A 7,300-nucleotide genomic window follows, 5' to 3' on the forward strand; every position below is an offset into this window, starting at 1 on the left:
GTCATCAACGTGATGGCGTTCACGTTGCAGGGAATTCATTGGCTGATGAGGCCGCGAAGGCAGCTGTGCAAACGGCTTCCGTAGCTGCCATCACACGGTCAAAAAAAAAAATAGACAGCGAAATATTACAGGCTGTCAGCGCTACAGAAAAGGATTCGATAGAAACACTCCCGAAAGGCTTTCCAGTAAAATACTCATACATAACTGATGCAAACAATGTTCCTTTTGCTCAAATCCCTGGAGTGGGGGATAGGGCAATTCCAAACATGGAACATAGGTTAGGACTGATAATAGCGGCACACGAAGGGCTTGCTTCTATACATGCTGGCGTCTCAGCCACAGTATCGTTATTAAAACAGAGATACTGGTGGCCACAAATGAGAAGACAAACAAGGAACTATGTCTTAGAATGTAAAATATGTCAAAGAATGAAAGTATGAACGGTGAGACGACCAGCACAGACGCCCCTTCTAATCTCAGATAAACCATTAGCCTGTGTTTATCTGGACCACTGTGGTCCCTTACAAAGGGATGGTAACTATAAATATATCTTGGTCGCAGTGGATTCATGCACGAGATTCATATGGATGTGGCCCCAGCGATCGGCTGACGCCAGAACTGTTATAAAAGATTTGCGAGTCTTTATCGGCACATACGCAATTGGCATGCTGCATTCTGACCAGGGTCCTGCTTTTAGCTCTCGAGCTTATAAGGAGGCCATGACCAGCATGGGCATTGCATTGCGGTACTCTTGTCCATTTCACCCTGAGGGGAACGGAATTGTTGAAAGAAAAAACCGTGACATAAAGCAATCTATAACAGCAAAGGTATTAGGTTCGGGAGCTGGGTGGGTCAAATATCTAATAAGTGTCCAACGTAGTCTAAATAACCTGCCAAGAAATTCTCTGAAGGGATTCAGTCCGTTCGAATTATTGTTTGGAACTAGGATGTTAGTCTTAGATCTCGACAGTCAGACTTCAGTGGTGAAGGAAAAAAGCTTTGATATCAAAGATCGTTTGGCTATTTTGCAGGACTTAAACAAAACAAGAAAAGACCTGAGCAACATAAGGTTGAAACAACAGCCAACAACCACTGAAGAACCACCACCTGTCCCAGCAAGACCTGTCTGGATTCGAAAAGTCGGGGATCTAGTCAGAGAAAAGATCGCGGTAAAGAAGGAATTTGGGCCTTCTTACAGAAAAGCAGTTCCTGTCTTGTCTATCAACGGGACAAGATCAGTTGTACTACCGCCGCTTGCTGGTAAAAAGGAGAACCGAGTTGTATCCATCGACCTGGTAAAACCACAATCATGTGGCCGATAACAAATAGTAGGCCAAGTGGACTCCCGATAAGTAGCAGAACACCAAGGTTTGCTACCAATACAGAGGTCCTAACAAAGAGGCTAATCACATTCGAAACGCCTACAGAAGAACAACAAGGACTATGCAACAATGCAATGGAACTTAAATCTCTGAAAACCCAAATAAAAACATTTAGCAGAGACACACCGATCTACAATCAAGTAACAAACGAATATGCAAGAAACAGTAATCGTGAAGCAATTGGAACAATTGACAGAACTGCATCCGGCTACTTCATAAACTTCGATGATTCCTCTGAAGGCTTCAGTGAATCAAAAACACAGCCATCAACAAAAACCTTTAAAGATAAAGCTAAAGAACTTTTGAAACAACTGAAAGAAACATATCTGATTTCTCCATGGATTGAATTTTGGGTGGGTTTTGGTGCATTTATCCTCATACTTTGGCTCATCATGGTACTAACTTTGGGACGCTTCATTGAGGGAAAATATGCTAAAATGGACACAGCAAGTCAGAAAATCAACTTGATCCTCAAGCCACACACATCTTCACACATCGAGAAAAGAGAACTTTCTTCAGTCAACTTCACAGCCAATCCTATACCGGGTAGGGTAGCATGGGACAATACTGACTACGAAATTTATGGTCCGGTTGAAATCCTGAAATATCCACACCAAATTAAGATCTCGTTGAGTGACTTTGTAAAACCAAGCTCATTTGCTGATGATTGGGACTTTGAAAGTATAAATAATATGATGTCTGACCTAGTGATGTCTGCTAAATTTACCAAACATGATTATTTGCAGGGTTCGACTAATTATGATAGTATGTACTGTTATAACCACTATGGTAACCATTTTCTACATAAATCTGCACAACCTAGAAATGTTTTAAATTATAATCAATGGGAACATTGTGCAACCCCTCCAAAAGGAAGCTCAAGAACCGTTTATGACAAATATTCATACTTTTCAGGGTTCAACACAAGTAATGCTGAAACATTTTATTTCAAATTGTCAAATAAGACAGGGACAAAGACCATGCTAACAAATACGAAATTGATATATTCAGACTCATTTTTTGAACAAATGAATACTTTTGGTTTTGATTATTGGGACAAAAATGTTGAAGTAAAAAGTGTTTGGGGTACAAAAGAATGGCAAGTACAAGGTATAGAATCATTGTTTAGAGCCTGCATGATCCCAGAACAAATTATATTTTTAAATGACACTGTTCAACAGACCACCTGTCTTGGCCTAGCCAAAATCAAAGACTTAAATAAACCGTCTATTCCAAAACCAACAATGAACAGCAATAGCTCTACAGATGAGGAGATAGACGTAAACTATGTATTAAACCAAAACAGAACACATCCTGATTGGAAACAGTGGTTCATCTGGCCCACAGATACTAATAACTGTCAAGACAGATTCCTGAACAAAACACAGGGGTTCAAATTGACCAGGCCAGACCCTAGATATTCCCAAAGACAACACCCAGGGATAATAACCACCTACAGTGTGGGCAAATTATGCCTTCAATGGCTACAAACTTCCACACTGACAGAAATTAAGCAACACCTAACTTTACTTACTGATGGTGCTGACTTGCGTGATTTCATTATGGGACCACGCAAACAGCGTCAAAAGCGTTTCATAGCAGCCTCTGTATATGCAGCTTACAACGAGGCCTGGAAGGTGACTCAAATTGAAACAGCAGAAAGTATACGGGAAATTGACCGTATTAATTTGGAAAAATCACTTTCTGTAGTGGACAATGGGTTAATGACTCTGTCCTCCAGAATTTTTTCTCTGGACAGCATTGTGTCTTCAGCAATCAACATAATATCGCAAGACTTACTGTTGTTACAACATGGTCAGTCTCAATTGCGTTCTATTGTACAGCTTGGCTGGACGTTACAAAATCTGCGTTCAGGCTATGTGCCTTGGCGTTTAATCAACACAACGTCACTATTTAATATCTTTAACTTTACTGATAAACAAATCAGTATGGCACAGAAGGGTGCTGATTATACAATCCTGAGCATTGAGAAACTCGAGAGATTACCAGTGACAATGTCAGAACGACCTGTCAGTGAATGGATAATACTTGGGATAATTAATATTCCAATATCAACCTTCAGGTTTCAATACTGCCAAAAATATATACAGGCTGGCATGTACGAAAAATTGGGAAAAGGGTACATTAAAACAACATGGAACTTGCCCTATTCACATGCATGTGTCAGTAATAAAGGACAGAAAGTGTTTCTTAGTGGCAATAATTGTGCGATGTCACTAAGCGGTACACTTCTGTGTAATGGAATTAGTTTGCATGGAGCCTGTGAAGGGAACTCAAATAACCTTTCATGTCACCAGCTAGGCGCACCTGCAACAGAGATAGAACCATTCTTTCAAAGACTCTATAATGGGAGTTACATTCTAATTGTAGATCGCAGAAGTTGTAGTCTTGTGCCCGGGACTCCTTATCTCGTAACTACGACTGCGAAGGTCAAGTGCTGTGGACGCTCATTGTTCCCCAGCTCTATTCCAGATAGGGAGGCAAGGGCATGGCCTAACTTGAAAATTACTTCTATTCGAATAGATACTTTAAGCAGAATGAAAACAGTGCTTCTTCAGACGCCAACCAGACTCACGTCATCAAAAGAAACGTATGATCTCCTAGTCGCAAGGACGACTACAGAGATTCACTCTTTGTTATCAACTAATTCCCCCATACATTTCGCAGAAATCCTGAATGAAATCTTAAATATTTCTGATACCAGTGGAATCTCAAAAGTATTTAAAACAGTATTTTCGATGGCATTAACACCATTCAAAGCCATACTGGGTATTTTTCCAGATTTCGTCCATTCGATTTTTGGCGGACTTCCCCTCATTTTGGGACTAATTGCAGGAATCCTATTCTTGGTCCTAATATTTCGTTATGGCAAACCGTGTCACAGACAAAACACCTGCGACAAGGGAAGAAACAATCCGAGCCATTGGATACCGGGACCGGATATCAAAAATCCTGGGACTATCCCGGCTTAGAGACCTGAACATGACTTGGTTTCTATCATTTCGACCAATGTGGCATCGATGTGTTTTACCTGTATTAAGGTGCTTGCTATGCGGAGAAGAATGCGTGTTGGACACCTGTCTGACGCTACAATCGGATGCGCCAATGGATGCAGAAACATTGTTGAGTCCAATAAAGGCTCATGCTTTGTGCTGCCCTCAACGGCTACCAATCCTGATGACGGCATTCGTGGAAGCTTCACCACTACGATTAAGGGGTAGTGAAGTTCAAGATGAAAGCAGCATCGATCAGGTACGACCTTCTGTCAGCAATCCTAATCAAAACGTCAATGGAGACAATCATGCGCACGAATGCATGGTTACACCTTTTTCCGAGTTAGTGGAACTCTCCCAGGATGCTGTTGACAGCTTTTTCGACAGTCTAAATGATATGATGTTCTCACCAGAGCAGAAATAGAGACTTTTGAGCAAGCTAGCACACGGCGTTCCCTGAATTTGGCCTTCAACTTTAATAATAAAGTAGCATGAACAACTTTTCCTCCAGTTCACGGACAGCAATTTTTTCAGCAGCCCGAAAATATTTTTACGATTTTTCGGGACACTTATCTTCTGCTTAAAGTAAGAACTATTCTTAGAGAACTAAAATTTCTATTTTTAGATACTTTATAGACATTATCTGCCCGCTGGTATGTTCATAATTATTTTATTCTATGATGGAATGGTCTCGAACCTTTTTTCTGTATTAAGAGCCATTTCATGTGTAAATTCTCATATACCAATTAGCAATAATGTATACATATGCGTGATTACTTTAGCATTATTCTACAGCTTAAGTGCATATAATACATGTGACTGTTTTTTCCGTATATTAGAAAAATTCAAAATGCATTTTATGTATTTTGGGGTGGTAAGGTATACACGATACTCTACAGTATGTTTTACTATGCCTAGATTCGTAAATATGTCCATAGTTAGCGTGGAGTGGGTGTGATGTATTCCTATAGGTTCTGTATCGATCCCCCTATTCCTGACCCTATTCTGGTTAACAAGTTAACTAGCAGCCATCCCATTATGCAGAAAACCCCAATGATGCAGAAACCGTTATCTGATTAAGCCACACTACGGCACAGGAACGTGTTACCTGATTAGGTCATAACGCTTGCCATCTAATTAGACAAGCGATATTCCTCCAGCCCCTGATAAGGCATACGGAGTTCTCAAAACAAATCAAACCTATGACAACCTGGGAAAAACCCTGCGGCCATTGTTTTGATTTCATCGAGAACTTCAGCAAAAGAATGTGCTAACGACCAGCTCGTTTGACATCCTTATTGACGTATCTATGTCCATCCTAACGTCAATCTCGGCACCTTAAAGGTATAAATATTACCGATATTGCCTTAAGCAAAACACACGCGGTGGTGACGAGATCGGAGCAGCCAGACTTGCCGAAGCCCAGAAGCAGAGCAGACCCCGCTGGCGCAGCCCCGCCTTCCTGACGCGCTGAGAATGACACGCTGCTTTCTCCTGCCGAGAAATCCAGCTCCGGCGCTTCCGGGTAGCCCTCGCAGGCAGCCTGGAATATCGAGACCAGAGACGAGAGATACCATCCCTCATTCATCCTAAATTCCAGGTACAGAACTGAATAGCCCCTCGCAGAGAATTCTTGAGTCAGTCACTTGGCAAAACAAACTTAACTTAAACTGCTACTTTCTATCCCCGCCCAAGTATTAGGCTTAGGTTAGGTACATTGGGGTAGGCTTAGTTAGAAGCACCAGTTGAGTACGATTAGTCAAATGTATATGTGTATGTATCTATTTTATCCATTTTAAACCTTCATATGGCTTAGAAACCATATAAATGTTTTTACAGTATTATTTTATACTTCTGCTTTTAATGTATGCACTTTACTTAACCATAAGTATTGCGATAATATTGATCCATTTCTCTTGTATGAGAAAAGAGACTGATCAATAAATAACATCTTTTATTGAACACGCCCGTCTCTTCCTTTTCTCTACAATCTGGTGAAACTAAGAATGCACGTACTGACTGAGTAAAATAAGTCGTCTTTTGTTTTCACACGACTCTAGAGATACACTCTTGATTAGGGGAGAGCAAAGTTGTCATGTTCTATGGTTGTCAGAAACTAAATCCCTTCTTGTCTATCCAGGGAGGTTCAACTCCTCCTTGCCTATTCGAGAAAGTTTCTAGTGAACTCTGAGCTAGCTGGCAAACCCAAAACTTTAAGTCTAATATCGACAATAGGAGACCTAGTTAACGTCTGGTCTAGGCCTATACTATTGAAGGTATTATTCCAATGCGCAGAGCCTATTGGGATAATAGGAACTACACTACAGCAGGAAGTATAAATATAAAAAAGTGACTGTGAAGAAACGTATGTAAATTCATTATTATAGCAGAGAAGCCTAAGTCAATCCATAAATATAACAGAGGAGCCTATCTCTATCTATAACTATAGCAGAGGGACAGTAAATAACTATCAGAAAACGTTTTTACAAATTAACTTAAAGTGCCCCTTACAAATTATCAACTTACTTTACAGAGAGGTGAAGAAGACAAAATGCGAAAATCCTTTCAAGATGTATCTCAGGTAGTTGTAGTCAAAATGGCCGTGTTTCCCTCTCATTTTTCATTTATATTCATGTACATAACCAATGAAATGTCAGGAAAAAAAGTTGAAAATGAAAGTAACATTTTAATTGGTTGTAAATTCTAACACTTCAGATGTGTTTTTGTGAAGTAATTTACCTCAGGGTATTTAGAGAGGTCTACAGGCTAAATGGCTCAATGGAATTCCATCGAATTTGGGAAAATGGTAGGGATTGGTATGTAGTGTGATCTATTCTATATTTGGTGAAAGTGTCTCCAGTGGTTTTTATGTAAATTAACTTTTAAATTTTTTTTAGAGCGCTT

This window comes from Lissotriton helveticus, chromosome 7 (genome assembly GCF_964261635.1).
Source record: "Lissotriton helveticus chromosome 7, aLisHel1.1, whole genome shotgun sequence".
Lineage (NCBI taxonomy): Eukaryota > Metazoa > Chordata > Amphibia > Caudata > Salamandridae > Lissotriton > Lissotriton helveticus.